General features: G+C 42.9%; 1 long non-coding RNA gene across 1 annotated transcript in view; it reads right to left on the bottom strand.

The window, feature by feature from the left end:
- Positions 1–15,610: 15,610 nt before the first annotated feature.
- LOC109306304 overlaps positions 15,611–17,906 on the bottom strand; it is a 6,703-nt gene continuing 4,407 nt past the window's right edge. Inside the window, exons 2-3 of the long non-coding RNA XR_002099932.1 lie at positions 16,145–16,149; positions 15,611–15,622 (exon numbers count right to left, since the gene is read on the bottom strand). This is a non-coding gene — a long non-coding RNA (uncharacterized LOC109306304). The remainder of the gene's footprint in view (positions 15,623–16,144; positions 16,150–17,906) is intronic.

The following is a 17,906-nucleotide window of genomic DNA, read 5'->3' as shown; positions in this document are numbered from 1 at the left end:
CACCATGCCCTGAATGCCCTGGGGCTCTGCTTGTCCCCATTTACCCCAGCTCCTGCCTCCTATGAGTTATGTGATGCCATCCTTCCTTCCCACCCTGCTGCCTAAGTCAAGGGACAAGGCATGGGTGATTTGAGACAGCTTGCCCAAGGGTGGAAGTGCCATTCTGTCTGTGGACTGGAGCATTCAGAAACTATTGGACTACTCTGAGGATGTGTGACAATGATAGTCATCCTGCCCAGAGCCTTTCCCTTCAAGATCTTTTAGAAGGATCACTGCTCCGGGGACCACAGTGGTGAGGGCTGAGATGCATCATTTGCAGGGGCCTCACCTGCCATAGTAGGGGCAGTGAAGGGGGCAATGGTCACTGAAAACTATAGCAGTGGCCTCAGGATTGTGCTCCGCAGACCTGGAGTGGAGGGCTGTGCAATGAAAAGAAATACTTGTTAACTCCCCACACTCCTGGGTTGGACCTTCCAACAGACTGCACCCTGACTGCCAACTACTATTTATATGCATCTCCTTTTGGGACTGCTGGATATGTATGCTACTACTCTTCTGGGAATGGAGATGGGGAAGGAAAGAAAGGGGCTCTGGGATCAGTGATGGATCACCTGGGACAGGGGTGTGCTGGTGGTATGTAGAACTGTGTCTGTGACTATGTGAAGCTCCAAGGCCTTGCTGCTCCAATTGCACCCTGTTCCTGTGTCCCATGCCCATGTAGGAAACAAAGGCAGAAGGCCATCTCAGGTCTTTACTATACCTACTTTGCCTCCTGGCTTTCTTCTTCAAGGCCCTGCCTAGCCAGCTGGCCTTCATCTTGGTTACCATAGAAGCTGCCAGATGCAGGTGGAGAGCCATACATCTGATGCAAGCCTCAGTCGATACTCGTTGTTGGCCCCCTGAACATTGTGCAGGAGTTAGGTCTCTCTGCTTCTTTTAGATTGATTCATTTCATCTTGAGTGGCCCCCATAGCACTCATTTAATGGCCCTAAGCTCCTAAAAGGGCAATGTTGGAGTAGCGAGCAGGGATGCATGCCATGTATAGGTACCGGTGTTTTCAGGCATGAATGTGTAACCACCCTCCTATACTTAATGGGGGTGGGCATTAAAGAGGAGAATAGAATGCCTCTGACACTTTGGCCATCTACGTGGCTTTTTTGGTACCTTTCTTTTTACAGGAAGACAGGGGGAATTGGAATTCCACCCTAAAGACTGAAATTATTGGCTGAGTGATTTGCTGTGGGGATCCTATTGATCTGACATCCATCCTTTCTGTGGATTTGCTCTGCTCTCTTTGTGGGTGCTGGGTGAAAAAAACATGAAAAAGAATAAACCATCTTTGGGTAATATAGCAAGTGATAGAAAGGCTGACAATTTGTGTTCCAAGAAAAATGATTTAAAAAAGAAAAGCTGTTTAATTAAAGTTTCAGTGAAAAGTGGTCAAAAGTAGTGATGACAACCTTCCATTTACATTTAGAGGGACCACTCCAAACAAGCATTTCAGGACCTGCACATCATTCTGAATCCAGGACTTACAATATCATCAACCTCAACAAAATCCAAAACCCCTTCACATTCTTGTATCAAAATAAATTTGTGTTGGAAATCATTAATAATTTACAAAGGGGGCTTGAATGGACAAACTGGTCCAATTCACTCATGTTTAACTGTGGGAATTTATTTATTGAAATTATTTCTATCTTTCCTTTCATTGCTAATGAGTTTTGTTAATTCCCATTTACAGAACCAAACCTCCAAATGTATATTTAATATTTGCTCTTAGCCTCAGTCAGCAAAATATGAAAAGTAAGGGCATAAATTTTGTAGGTCAAATCTTGTCTATTCCAATAATGACTGGATGAACACAGAGATTCCAGTTGTAACCTGTAAACTGAAAATAGGAAGGTGAAATAATCATTGTCCACTCTTCCCAATTCCAAATTTTCTTACAAAATAACCTTCTCTGAATCATGATGAATTTTACACCCCATGTGAAATACATGGCACATCTGAAGGGATCTGTTTTCCATAGGCAGAAATAGCTTTGAGCCTACTCAACTAAAGCGAGTGCAAACCTATTGAATTCAATGAGAGAGAGATCAGGCTACCAAGTTGGAAATAAAGTATGGAGTTGACAAAAATTAGCACTGCATTAAGACAAAGCACTTGCTACAGGTAAAATGCATGTGTCGATTTTAAAAGTGACCAAGTAAGAAATATTAGTTTAAATTAAAGGAATCCAAAATATAAACTAAATGAAACTAGTCCCACATTGGGAATAGTGTTAAAAACACCTCATCTTAAATGTTTATTGATACCTTATAATAAACTGCCAGTCCTGAAAATCTGAAATGTTGGGACTTTTTAAAGATGCTTTTTCAGTGTGTAAAGCATTACAAGTACAACAAAAAAAACCCCTATAGCTCCTGTCCTAACCCCTTTGCACAACTGTGCTGGCTGTCTGGCTAAAGGTTTCTTGGAACATGTACACAGAGGAGGGTATTGTTCCTCTTCTGTGGAAAACAGCTATGAGAAGGAATCAAATATACTTCTGCCTCTAAAGTATGAACATAAGTGCAACCCCAGCAACAAAGAGAGTGCTGCCTGTGAATTTGCCTTGTGACATGGGGCTTTGTTTGATTCATTTGTACCTGCTGTCTCTTTCCAATGGTTATTCTGGTTTATTCAAGTCAATCAAATAATTGATTGTGAGGTTGCATAACAGTATGCTGGGTTTGTTAATCTAAAAGAAAAAGTCACTCTAAGTGCTTTACTTTCTCTTGACCTTCTACTTCATATGAATTAGTCTAAGTAACATTACTGGAATGTGAGAAACATTCCTGTTGCCCCAGGGGTATTGATTTTAAAAAAAAAGGGTATTTCCTTCACAGGCCAGACACCTGGAGGGAAGTCATGACTATTAACACTGTAACGCTGTATTAATACTGTAGCACTGTATGTGCTGTAATACTTGAATCCTATATTAAAGCAGCACATTCACACTGATCCTAGCCTCAAAATTTAACATCAAGATTTCCAAGAGCAAAAGAAACTGTCCTATAATTTCTTTAGAATTTTCATGGAAACCAGTTTTTTTTTATAATTAAATGTTAATATCCCCTTGGGACATGGTAATGACTACATTTCATGCACAGTATATTTAAACCATGAAGGTGTTGGTAGAACATATATACAAATTCAGTACTAGAATATATGGAAGGCAACAGGTAAAACTAACTCGTAACAAACATAAAACTGTTTTACTTATTTATGTTGTCTGAGCCTACTTCTGTCAAAAAAAAATTAACTAGCATTAACAATTAAAAGTGACTTGGATTTAAAATTTTTCAACTTGAATTAGAAATGCACTAAAACTGGATCCTCAAAGCTTAATGTGAAGGAGGCTGGTCCTACTTAACTATAACCAACCCCCTTTTTGGCAGTCTGAGCTGAAAAGCTAGGAACGGTTTGAGTGTGGACTCTGTGGAGACTTAATAACTCTCTAATAATATCTGGTGAAGTCCTTTCCTACTCATTTTTGGGGAAGACTGGAAGGATTATATAGGAACAAGCTGATCTGTGAGTAGAGCCCTTTGCTCTCCAGTGCTTTCAATCTGTCATTGTACATATGTGTTAACACAAAATTTTAATGTTTTCTTTATAAGAGGCTAGAATTGTGTGTTTGACATCATTGATCTGCACCTGGGCCCACTGGGGTGACATAATGGGGCTTAGGTCCTTTATAGACTCAAGCCACGTATGTCCTGTTTTCAGTGCCTCAGGCCAAATTTATGACCCCAAAGACTCCTGGTCAGCTGCTGCCTAGCTCTGGAGGTAGGTAAATCTCAAAGGCACTTTCCTATTTGACTGTAAAGTTACCAGGTACCTTGAGTTCTGCTTCTGTACATGCCCATGACTAGCCCAGACTGAGCAGCTCTCTATGTGGCCCACACCCATGCCTAATCTGTCTTTGTCCCTTGAGGGGTCAGTCTGGTACATGTTCTCAAACACATCTAACACATGATTATAAGGTCCCTCACAAAAATGCCACTTATGGTCTCTTTGTTTTAAAATGTTGGGGGTGGGAAGGAATGCAATAGTGATGTGAAAGCAAAAATGGTGCCAGTGCATCCTTTCTATGTGGTAGGCTACTAGCTGGAGAACATCCAAGAAGTGGAAGATCTGGTTTATAGCCTTCCCACCCTGCGCCTGCCAGCAACACCACCCCAGCTCTGACCCTAGCCTTGGCCCCAGCCGGTATGCACAGCTTCCCAGCAAGACTGATCTCACTGCTGCTGCAGCTGTCCCTGTACTGATTGGCTCCCCACAACCTCCAGTGACTCCTCCTCCTCCTGCCCCTGCTGCTCCACCCTGGGCAGCAGGTAGTGTGGGAATCCGTGCTGGGCACCACATGTCCAGCCAGGTGGGAAGGAAGCTGCAGCCAGGTGGCAACTGATGCAGCATGTGGGGATCCAGCTTCCACCCACTCAGCCACCTACAGGTGGTTGTTCATTGTACAAAGCAGGTGGAGTGGGTGGAAGTTGGCTGGGAGCTGAAGCTAGAGCAGGTAAGGGCAGGAGCACAGCACAGGCTGCCCTGGGCGGGAGTGGGCACAGCTCAGCCCCATGTGGAGTGCTGTGAAGGCAGCCATGGGCCAGATACAATCAACTGGAGGGCTGCATCCAGCCTGTGGGCTGCTTTTTCCCCACCCTTGCCCCAAAGTGTCTACAGTTCCTCCCAACTTGGTGTCATCTGCAAATGCAAGCAAGACAAGTTTAAATGTCAAGATGCTAGCAGGCAAGAGAGGTTAGGGATGCACCATGGAGGGTTGGTATACTGGCAAAATGAAGTTGGTTTTAATACATATGACCCAGATCCTATTCCACCTCTTAGATGGACTTAGATACCCAAGTGGGATCCTATGCCATAAGATTTGAGTCCCTGAAGAACAGTTAATGCAAACAAAGTTTAAGTCTTCTTCTTCCTCATTGTATCTTTGTGATTTGAGGCTTGGATGATAGCATGTAACTCAGTAGGTGTGATAACAGGTTTTTTCAGGGACCTGAGCAGAGTGGAATAAGATTGCACTCAGGTGCCTAAGTACACTCAGGTACCTAGTAGGTAGAATGGAATCTCACTCTATGGTCTCTAACTTGAATAAGTATGCTTCCCACCCTCCACTGTTTGAATGAGGGATATTTTCTCCCTAAAGTAATGGTCTGAAGAAAACCAAAGGAGAACGAGCTGCACTGACAATCAGAAGGTAGTAGAAAATGAATGTTAGGTTGTGATTATTTTACAGATAATTTAATATTTTAGTATTTGAAATGACGAATGTCCTTTAAGAGGAATTAACTCCAATCACAACCTCTCTGGATGCTATGTAAATAAGTATCTGGAATATGGTACATTTGTCAGATTGAAAAATGGCTTGGTGCCTCGCTGCAGAGATCAGAAACACAAGAGAAGCATCCAGTTTAAGTTCTGAATGAATCATTTCACTGATTAATAAATGTTGAATTGCTTGAAGTATTTGAACTGTGCTTCGAATAAAAATGAAGTTAGACTCCTACAGGGTGTATATCTGCATGGGTGCATGCTCTTCTGAAGATATAACCTCACTACTTTATTAATGCCTTAACATGAGGCTAAAGACAGCCAGTGTGAGTCACTCTGACAGATCCATTTTTCACCGAATGTAGACCAAGTGTGACAGAGAGGTCAAACAGCAGGAGGTACAGAAGGTGTGATAATCAGTTGCTGACATTTTCTACCAATTTAAAATGTAAGCATTTCTTTTCTCAAAGACACTCAACTGAGTGAAAAAAAATGCCCGGTATGTTTTGTCACTCTGAAACAACACAGCATGTTCCCCTGCTGTGGAGATATCAAATTACTACACTATATGTCCAAACTACCTCAGTGCATGCAGTCTGAAGTATCTGACAGGTGTGTGGAGTATGTGACAGGAGTGTGGACAAACTTCTAATACATAGGCTGACTTCATAAGCTGGTGCACATGAGGCACTGGAAGGCTCAAGGGAACAGTGATGGGTAGCGCACGGCTCGTTCTTTTGCCATCCTGGGCACATCCAGATGTGTGTGGACGTCTGGTTCCCTGGGGACAAATAGCGGTGGTGCACCTTGCGCTGCTGCTTTTTATCTCTGGGAAACTCCTGTGCCACGCATGCTTCGGCATATGGTAAGTTATCCTGGGTGGGGTAGAGTTAACTTGTTTGCTGCACCACAAACTGCACAGCTGCACTCATCTGGGTGCATCCCTTGTAGTTGTCTATAGTAGAAGCTAAACACCATGGGTCTAAATCCCATTTATGCAAAGACATGTTTCACCCTGATGGTAGTGTAAAGCTACCTGAATATGAGTGTAAGCAAGTGCTCTGACCATGCCAACCTGGTAGAGTACCCACTTTGTATTCACTGAACCCAGGTGTAAATGACCATAGAAAGCACAGGGGAGTAGAGGATCTCACCTTGAGTCATTCACCTTGCAAGTCACAGGTTCAAATACATTCCAGGCTCACAGTAATCGCAAATTGTGAGCATCGGCTGGCTGTTCTGTAAGCTGTGTGTGAAGTTAGCTCCATGGCTTTGTTCCAGTTGCCAGTAGGATGTCAAAAGAACAACAAATCATTCTCTTCATGTACAATGGTTATATATCATCCAAAGGAAATTACAGGCCTATGAGTATATCAGGTCTACAACTTCAAAACACTATATTACACCAAATATCTGACAGCAAAATGTTATCCACTTTGTGAATAATTGTGAAGAAAATGTTCCGTCACTCAGAATTTTCAGGACTGAAAATGTTCTTGAAGGGCTTGGACACTAAAATATTTTATCCAGGGGTGTCCAACCTACAGTATGTGTGCCACAAGTGGCAGGGAAAGCCTCTGTGTGTGGCACATGGCAGATTGGGGATGGAGCAGATAATACAGTAGCAGATAGGAAAGGGAGCAGAAAGCAGAGCAGCACATCAGGAAAGGAGCACAGAGCAAGGAGAAGAAAGCAGAGCAACAGCTCAGGCAGGAGAAGGGGATTGGAGTGGCACTCAAGGAGCATGTAGGGCTTATCATGTGGCACACCTTCCAAGGTTAGCCCCTACCAATTTATCCATTTTTGCATATCGCTTTAAATTATATAGGGATACAGCACAGGCAGGTGCACCATTATCCTGGAATAGCAAAATGTCATCTGTATAACTGATTCTTGCCACTAAGTGGCAAGGGAGCCAATAATAGTCTGTTTGCACTAAGCAAGTGACTCTTAACTCGAGTGCCAGGGTAACTTTGGGTGCCATGAGATCCTTTAAAGGCTGCCTCAGGAAGTATGAGGAGATGAGCAAATAAGGGAAGGCTCAGCCTCCAGGTGTAAGGAGGTAAGCACATAACAGTTTCCCTGTCTTGCCATTCCTCTGCTCCCACTGTCTGGCTCCTCTGTAAGGAGGTAAGTACTGTAATAAATAGGTTAGATTTTTAAATGGGGTCAGCTTATTTCAAAAAAGTTACAGAGGGGTGCCTTGAGCTGGGGTCCTTGAGCCAGGGTGCCTCGAACCTAAAAAAGGTTGAGAGTAACAGAACTAAGCAAAAGGCTACTCTGGGGTAAGTTATGGAGACATGACACCTGAAATAGTGTAGCTTACACAAATGTAGTTTGCCCTTGATGCTTTCAGGGTTGAGTCTGTACAGGTTTATTAGACAACACACTACACAGCCCCATGAAGTTATTGGTTCATACACACACAAGCACTCACAATGGCAGCAGGAGAAAGAGACTCAGTGGAAGGGTTGGAGTCCAGGTGGGAAATAAAGGCAGAGTCCAAGTCCATGGTTGAAGAGGGGGTAGGGGGTGATAGCTACCTATCCAGGCTGGAAAGAGGTCCTTGTCCAGTAGGTGTTGTCCAAACGTAGGTGCTGGTCCAAATGGAGGGCATGTCTCAAGGAGTCAGTCTTCACTACCCCTTTTTATGGGGCAGACTACCTCTGATCTCCTATGAGGAGGGCCTGTCCAGGCAATGTCAGTCCTATACCAGAGGGCTTGGCACAATGGTGGGTTGCCTCATCTTTTGTTTCTTGAATGCTGAGGGTGGTTCCAAGGGCTGGGTCATTGATCCAGGTATTGGTGTTGATGGTTTGGTCATTCAGAGGGAGCTATTTTTAGACCTACTGCCATTGTCTCTCAAGTACCCTCATTCATTCCTATTCATTCAGGAACCAAGTTACATAGGAGGGGTAGATGTGAGTCATAGGTTACACAACTGGGCCTGGGGACAGGATGGAGACTTGACAAACAAAACGGAAACTTGACAAGACTTATGCTAATTTACATATGTGGGCCTAAATCATATAGTACCAGTAAAACAGTAATATAGAACAGTAAAGATCAATATAAACATAATAATTATACAGTATAAAGAAGGAGAAAAACAAAACAAATACAACTTGCTACCAAAATAAAACGCTGAAGCTTATCCTATGTCTTAGCTCACTTATACTTATGTATAGGGAATGGAAAGGAAAAGAAAAAGTCAGAAATGGTTGGGGAAGGGGAGGGAATGCATTTTAAAAGAAAAAGAAAAACTGGGGGCTTTGCTACAAAATTGGTGATAACCATGTCTGAAATTCAGGTACTGCATAGGTTCAAATGAAGACCTGCTGCTTAGCAAAATGACAGTTTTCTTTTTTTTTTTGTCTAGAAAATAGCATTAAAATATTTTATATTTTGTGCTCATCTAGTTTTGAATATGAAATAAGCTTATATAGAGTAATTCTCTGACTAGAGTCCTGGCATTACTAAGCTGATTAGAAATCCAGGAACAACACAGCTGAGCTCTATTATAAGCTATCAGTAACAATCACTACTGGGAATTATTGTGCACTCCTGAAAAAGCAAAATCCATTTTAAATCAGAAAGAGAGATGTAGGGGAGTCAAAGAAGCTTGGAAGGTGACTCTGTAATGTTATCAACTAAATAGATTTTAAAAACATTAATTTCTCCAAGCTGTATTTATCAGCATGTTGTCAGACCTGGCCCTATGGGATTCCCATCTCCTCAGGGCCCCCCTATGCAGGAAAGGAGAAAGTTATGATGTAAATCTATTCCTCTCTCAGTACTGATGGATTTGACTTTCCAAAAAGTCAAACTCATGACATGGCCTGACTTTTCAGCGCACTTGATCATGTAGTTGACACTCCTAAAAAAGGGTTCTTATAAGACTCCAAAGACACACATTATAGATCACAGAGAAAAAGTGCTAGAAGTACAAAACCTCCACCATGAATCAAGGCTGCAAGGGTTCTGTTCAGCTGACAAAGATGTCATTGAAGGTGAAGGATATTCTCTTCTCCCTTTCCACTGGCATCTGACAACATCATTGCAATTCCCATTGTATTAGTATGCAAGCTAACAATGTACAGCATGCCAGCTTTAATACAAAAGAAGTCACAGGAATCTTAGCTGATTCCTGTATTTCCTGATGTGATGCTGTACAACACTACACTAGAACATTATGATTCAACGTGATGATGAAAGGTGCAGGGGTGGCCAACCTGCAGCACAAGTGCCACAAGTGGCATGGGCAGCCTCTGTGTGTGCTCTGTGGCAGATCAGGAAGAGGACAAGCAGCACAGTGACAGATGGAGCAGGAAGCAGAAAGCAGAGCACCAGATGGGAGGGAGCATATGGAAGTAGAAAACAGAGTAGCAGATTGGGCAGGGGAAGGGAGTTGGAGTGATACTTGGTGAGGGTGCGGGGCTAATTTGTGGAGCTATAAAAGGTCGGTCCCATCGATTTAGGAAGTGACATCAAAATACAGTCTTAAAACTTAATGTGAGGTGTGAACTTCAGCAGTATCTGAAGAACAACAATAAAAATGACAATAAGGAAACTAATGCTTATGAAAGCAGAGGCAGTGCAGCTTCCCCAAACACTCTCCTCCTCCCCGCTGCCTCCTATGTACTTCACTTCCTAACTTGAAGAAATCATTTATATTGCAGGAGAGAATACTAATTCAGTGTTGGTATTGTTGATGTGGACAATAAGGGCACTTGTACACACACTCCGTAGGTTGGGGGGTAGTGCTTTAATGAGAGCTGCTCTAATTAAAGTGCTGCCACATCTCCTGTATCAGCATCCCTGTGTTAAAAAATGGTGGCAGGGATGCTTTTACTAAAGCTTATTGGATGAACTTTAGTTCAAGTGTCCCTGCCACCATTTTTATGTGTAGGGATACTGATACACCAGATCAATTGCCATGCTCCAGCAATTAATTAATCAAGTCTGCTGAGATGCACTGGAATTCCAGTGCATTAGAGCAGCCTCTGTGCTTGTGTATAGGTGCCCTAAGTCTACAATTAATGTGGAGTGTTTTGTGCTAAGATTATTTATGCAGTAGGAACAGCAGTGAAAGTATGTTAATACTGCTCCTGCAGAATTCCTAAAAGCATCTCCGAGAAGCATGCCACACCCAGCCAATGCTAGTTTCTACATGTGACCAGGGATGGAATTTTCAACAGTAGCTAAGTGACTTAGGAACATGAGTCCAGATCCCCAAAAATACGTAGACATCTAATTTACATTAATTTCAATCACTTTCAGTGGGAGTTAAGTGCCTCCTAAATTAAGGATCTGGCCTATTTGAACCACTCCCATTATTTATAGGCCACTAATAAGCCTGTGCCCAGGAGCAGGATTTTTAATTTACTGGGCATGTCTACACATGCCATTAGTGAGCATGAATAAACTTCAGAATTTATTTCTCTGGAGTTTTCTGCTCCCAGGTGTACTGTTTGAATGTGTGTCCAGGAGCAATTAACTCCAGACCAATCAGCTCCAGAATTTTTTCATGTGCAGCATGTGGAGCATCCCTAGTTGGCAAGGGATCCCAGGGGTCAGCCTACCAGCCTGGAACTGCTCCAACTGGGCTCAATGTGCTGCAGAGGGGTGGGATGGGGCACAAGAGTACTTTAGTATGGGGTTATCTGGCAGGCAGCCCCTGCAGTGAAGCACCCTTGTGCCCTAGCCAGTTGGGTTAGCGTCTACATGTGCACTGCTGCACACAAAAAAACTCTGCAGGAAGGTAGTACTTGTAAAAACAATACAATTACTACCCTGCTGCAGAGTTGATTAGTTTCCTGTGCCCTAATAAGGCTGCATATGTAGATGCCGATACATTCACCGCAGAGCTAATTAGCAGGGATCCTGGTTTTCTCTGATTGAAAAAAAATCCCCAATTTTTGGTTAATAATAAGTAACCCCAAATACACATTAGTCTACGATTAAAACACCACTAATCTCTCTCTGTCTCTCTCTCTAACTAAAATGAAACACCATTAATATATCTCTATCTATATATTAGTGGTGTTTCATTTAAATCATGGAAAATGTAGATTTGGGGTTACTTTTTTTTAACTAAAAATTGGAGATTTTCAATCGGAGAAAACCAGGACCCCTACTAATTCGTTAGCTCCACAGTAAACATCTCATATAGACGCACCCATTATCTCCTAAACTTATTTCAGGATCTGTGCAATGTTTTCTATTGAAGGCAGAAATGCAAAACAAACATTGGCAATAGAATTATTATATTTTTGCACATATAGTACACCCCAAAATATAATATACACCTTGTTTTTGAAAGGCAGGATGAAGATAAAAAAAGATTGTTACTTGTACTAAGTAACTGAGTAGCAGCAGCTAGGGGGCCAAGCCTGCCAACTGTTCACTCTGTGGATATGCAGATTTTATTTTTGGTTTCACCCAGTAAGCAACAAAACAGCTCTTATTGTATTTCTCCCATATAATGCATGCTCCAATTTCCAGCAGCTGGGTTTTTTTGGAAAAAAGGGTTCATGTTGTTTGTGAGACAATATATTCATTATTAAACAGCTCCTGAGAGAAACTCTTGGTAAATTAAGTACATTCCAAAATGATCTGCCTATTTATAATATTAAAGAGACACTTTTCCTTTTAGGAATCCTTTTAGGATTAGCAATCAAAAGACTTTAGATACCTGCAGGGGATTACTTCTTTGCTGGAAGAGAAATGAGCTGACACAGACGGATGTCACCACATTCCTTCTCTAATATACTGAAAAGTATGTGCACTCTTAAACTGAGATAGTGGGGGAAAGATCAAAACTGAGCTTATGACTCATAATGGCAGCTCCACTTCCAGAATTCAGGCACAGAGCTGTTTTTCTGCTACTCCACCCAATCAGTTTCTCTATCTCTGATGCTTCTGCCATATGCTGTTCCTGTGGCCTTGTCTACAGTAGAGATTTCTCTGAAAATTCCCCACATTGTTAGCACCAGTTCATCAATGAAGGTAAGTACTAGGATAGACTAACCTACCTACAGCTGCCAATACTGTTTATGGAACAATGGGTACAGCTAAAAGGTGTGTTAATGCACATTAGCCTAATTTAATGTGCATTACAGGTGCAATCTAATGCACATTAGCCATATTTAATGTGCAATACATGTGAGTGCCTTTAATGCACATTCGAAATAGTGAAATTAGGCTAATTTAACCTAAATTTGATACCTGAAAATGCAGGTATCAAATTTAGGCATGATTAATTAACGTGCATTAATGCATGTGCAGACATGACTTGGCACTAACTTTAGTGCTGGGTCTGCCCAACCACTAGAGGTACATGGCAGGGCTGCAGGGACTTGGCACTAACCATAATGCCAATTGCACTAACTTTAGAGTCAAGTCCCTGCACATGTAGACACCTGCCAAAAATCGCTTAATGTGCATTAGCTTAATATTCATTAAATTTAATTGTGCTTAAATGCATGTGTAGACGTGCCCTATGTGAACTAGCATAGGGTCATAAATGTAAACAGCTTAATGAAGGGTGCTAATTACCCACCTGTAGCAGCCTACATGCTTTCAGTAGCTGCATATAGCAGGCTGCTGGTACCAGAGGCTACAGCCCAGGTGCAGGCTGTGAAAACTGATTACAGACTGCCTAGGAGGACTGGAACAGTTTATACAGATAATTGGCTGGCCAGAGGAAGTTAAAGCTCCAAGCAGAGGGAGCTAGGGGGAGACCTAGGAGATAAGGGAATTGAGTGAGAGAGCACTACCAGCTTAGTGGCTGCACCCAGAGATGACCTGAGCAGGATGCGGGACCCGGGGCAAATCAGCTTGTGCGGGGCCCTGCCCCACCCTGATCCCATGCATTCTGGATGGCCACCACCACCATCAGTGCCAGCGGTGGGGGGGTAGCAAGCAGCCGGATGCAAAGCCAGTGGCACAGAGTCACCATGGCGACTCCACCCGGCTTCACGGGGCCTCCCAAAGTGCAGGACCCAGGGTGGTCACTTCGATTCCCCTCCCTTCTCCTCCTGCGGATAGCCCTGACTGCATCACCAGGCTAGGGTGTACTCTCAGGGCCTGGGAAAAGACCCAAGGGGTGCAAGGCTGGAAGCAGCAGCACCAAGACAAGGGACTCACTCTAGAAAGGGAGCAGGATGACTGCAGGGCTGAAAAAACAGCATGGAGCTGCAGTCACCTTCTCTTCTCATTGTCTGGGAAAAGACCCTAAAGTGTGACATACCCCTTATGAACTATGTTTATGTTTGTTTGCTGATTTGTGTGTATGGTGTTTCCTGTGAGGCAAGTGTGCCTATGGAAAATAAACTACTGAACTTTAAAGATTGTTTGAGCTGAACAGTCTGCTACAATACCTTCAATTGTTTTTATTTAAGTCCTTTTGGGCACTGGAGTGCCTGCCTGTCAGTGAGCTGGTATATCTGCAGTAGCTGTTTGCAGAAAAGATAGACAAAGGATGTGCATGTCAAAAAGTAGTACGTATCCAGCTGCAGGCCTTTTATCTGCTAGAAGCAGGATTTATTTAGCAACTTTTTTATTGTATCATTTTTATTTACATAATGGGGTTAAACAGAGGTAATTGCTCTACCAGGCAATTCATCTGCTTCTATCCCAGACCTAAGGAAGGTCATTCAGTGCCCAAAAGTTTATCTAATATATCTCCCAAATATCTAGTAATCCTGCTTATCTCATATTCCTCGGATTATCATGGCTACGGCCTAGGGCAAAGCAGTTTGTCTGCTATTCAGGAATCTGTAGTATAGTTACCAATGAGTCTTGAGCATTCATATAGAAGCCCCAGAAGAAACTATAAAGGAAGATGAGCTAGATGACCTAATAGTATAAGCAAATTCAGTACATCTCATGTTTATTTAGCCCTAAGCCCCTCTGAATCAGTCCTTCACTAAAAGGGCCAAGTTCTTTGACTTCAGAAGTCACACCCACAGAAAAACTGTGTGTTTTAATTATTAGTTTATTTTGGAAGCCAAAAGGAGCAGGTGGAAACAGTCCTAGAAAGAACTGTATCCTTGTAGCGTGCTTCAACAAATATTGAAATATTACAAATAAGTTTTTTCCACAAATAATTTTATTTATCAAATGAGCTTCAGAAGGACGGGCAGGGGGCTGCAGAGCTGGGTGCTGAAAACCAGATGATTTTTAAATCACATTCACTTAGGGCTCAAGAAGCATCTGCAATATACTTTCATAGACTGAGTTTCAGGTTGACCAGTACATTAACTGATTCACTGTTACTCCTCTTCTCCAATTTCTGACATTTAGTTCTCAAATATTCTACAACTAATGTTATGATTTCAATAACACATTTATTCTTAAAATGAGTCATTTTTTATGATTTATACAGCATAATTCTGTGATTGGTTCTTTAAAACTATTTCTCTCAGAAGCCTGTTGTACACGAGGAATTGGACCTGATGACATTGGTCTCACAAGAGGCTCAATCAACTACAACTGAGGATGAAACATGATCATTCCTAACACCCTTGTAGGTAGGTTTGTTGAAACTTATTTGGGACCTTCATGGGAACACATGTTGATTACAATCTCAATGGAAATAAATCCATTTCCTGAGGTAGATGAAGTCCCTGAGGCAAGGACAGCACTATTAATGGCTGTAAAGAGGTCCTATCAGTGGTGCAGTTAACCACCAGTGTCTCCTCTGCAAGACCATGGGAATGAAAACAGACCTACAGGTTACAGAACTGATACAAACCCTGCTCAAAAACAGACTTTTTTATCAAATTGGATGGGAAGCAAAGCAGACAGAGCAATGACCTCCCTCAAGGAAGCGTGCTTGCACTGCTGTTCTTTAACATCTATACAAATCAATTGATTTGGAAACAAAATATTTCATCTACGTAGATGATCTGTGCATAACTGCCCAAAACACTAGCCTTGACCATGTCAAAAAATCCCTAAGAAAGGCACTAATTGGCTTAACCTCATACTACATTGAAAACCAATTATGTGCCAACCCAGCAAAAACACAAGTATGTCCTTTCCATCTGAAAAACATGAGACCAACCACCAGCTCAATATTACATGGCCTGGGACCCCAGTATCCCACTGTCCAAATCCAGTTTACTTTGGAGTCACCTTTGATCGAACCCTGCCATACAAGTAACACATAATGATGACAAAAGCAAAGGTGAGCACTCAGAACAATATACCATATAAGCTCATCAACTGAAAATGGGGAACTAGTCCCTCAACCATCTGAACCACTGCTTTCAGCTTCTCCTCTGCTGAGTATGCATGCCCTGTATGACAGAGATCTCTATATGCTAGAGTGCCTTAACCCCATTCTGAAAGATAACTGAAGATGCATCACAGGATGCCTAAAGTTTACCAGCCTAAACAATGTTTACCTGCAGGCTGGCATTGCTCCACCTGACATGAGAAGAGCAGTGACCAGCAAGATAGAAGAACTAAGACAAACTGAAGATGTGAGATGCCCACTGTATGACCATCCCATAGAACACAAATGTCTCAAGTCACAGAGGAACTTCTTCACCAGCACCCAACCTCTTGATGCCACACCCAGGGAGACATGACTACAGATGTGGAATGAGAAGCTGAAGAAAATACCCAATAGCAAAAAAAAAAAGTACATTCCAGCAGTCAAGTCCTACCACCAAGGGCTGATGAACCATGGGAAAGGCAGCAATATCTCAACCGCCTACATACTGAAGTGGGCCATTCCAAGGAACTAATGAAGAAGTGAAGCTATTCCATTGGTTCAACCACCTGTGACTATTGCACAGAGCCTCAAACTATGCAACATGTGATGCTACTTGAAGGTGCACGTACAGTGAAAAATCTTGTAAAGTGCCATAAACAAGCACAAACATGTGTAACAAAATGGTCAAATGTGGTATAAAGACATTAGAAGAAAAAGGAGTCCTAGGTCAATAAAGAATTAATGCTTAGTCATAAATGTTATTAATGAGACTATTCCTTGAACTGCATTTGCTTGATTCAGAGAGAAGAATTCTGATTCATGTAGTAGATGACCAAAGTGTGGCTTGACACTAACCCTGAGTTGCCCAATTGAAGTGTAGGAGCAATGCATTGCTCTCTCTTGGGGGTGCAAGTGCCCCCATTATAGGAATTAGGGGAGGTCTATGTGTCTCTGGAGAGAAATTCCATTGCTATAATGGGAGCACTTATGCCTCCAGAGGAAGGAATAAATTGCTTCTGTACGTTAGTTAAATCACTCACTTGGCCACAAGCTACACTTTTGTCATCCCCCTGACAAAATTGAATTCTACGCTGCTAACTGTCTTGCTCTTACTCTGCTAGGTTTTCATATTAGGCAGAAATAAGGCAATTGGCTATACTGTTGGTGTCACTGGGCATAACCCTAGGTAAGTCAGAGGGATGGAAGAACACGAGTGTCGATGAAGCCTCTCTGCTCTAGGCCCAGGCAAGCCAGGGCCCCCCCTTGCCCAACCTTTGTAACCCTTTCCTTGGCTCCTGTAATCTCCTGTCCTTCTGGAAAACAGGCAAGCTGAAACTGTTATCTGTGGAATGCAAGGGCATCGCTCAGAGAGAGAAAGGAGGAGGGAAAGGGGAGGAGGGGGGGGCCAGCTAGTGGAAAAATACTGCACAAAATGACTAGGGTATAAATATACACTGTTGCAGGGCTAGGGACGTGAGATTTGAGACCATACAGTCTCCCTGCGCCTTTTACTTGAGCTCAAATAAACTCTGTCTACTTTTTCCCCCAGTGTGTTTATTTGGCGCGACGCACACTGGGCAACAAACCCAATTGTTGCCTCCCTCAGGCACCTTGTGCCAGCAACAGTTTTTGGTGCCCAATGTGGGGCTCGAGGCTAACATTTCACCTTGCCCGGATCCCTCCTGGGGTCGACGACTTGTGGCAACGACCGACGCCCAGCGCGCACTGGTGGTTTCATCGGGGGCCTCGGCAGAGATGTGGTTTGATCGACCCCAGAGGGCACAACAGTGCAACGCACTCAAATAGTGAAGAAGCGATCATGGGCGACGGTGTGGAACCGGTCCCTCGGACAAGGTAGAATAAGCTCAGCAGTCTGAGCATTACCTGTTAAGACCTGGGGACGCCCAGTGTCTCCCTGTTAAGACCTGGGGACGCCCAGTGTCTCCCTGTTAGGACCTGGGGATGCCCAGTGTCTCCCTGGAGTATGAGGCAGGGACAGAGTACAGTTGGCAAGGCACGGTGTACACCCTTAGAATGCATTCTGACTAATTGGAAACTGTTTAAGTCAGATCTAATGACTAAAAATAATCTTAAAAGGTTCTGTACAATGGAATGGCTTCAATATCAACTAGAGGATCAGGAAATGTGGCCTCCAGAAAGGTCAATTAACTATAATACAATCCTCCAATTACTCCTGTTTTGTCAGCGGACGAGTAAGTGAAATGAACATTTATATGCGCAATTGTTTATGGCTTTACGAAATAAGACAGCTATTTTGCAGAAGTGTAATTTGACTCCGACAGGATCAGTAGTTGTCAGTGTTGAGTCTCAGCATTCCCCCCC

The sequence above is a fragment of the Crocodylus porosus genome, unplaced genomic scaffold, assembly GCF_001723895.1.
Source record: "Crocodylus porosus isolate Cpor-Errol unplaced genomic scaffold, CroPor_comp1, whole genome shotgun sequence".
NCBI classification, from domain to species: domain Eukaryota; kingdom Metazoa; phylum Chordata; order Crocodylia; family Crocodylidae; genus Crocodylus; species Crocodylus porosus.
Note: the sequence above shows the minus strand (reverse complement) of the source record. Positions and strands in the feature narration are given on the sequence as shown.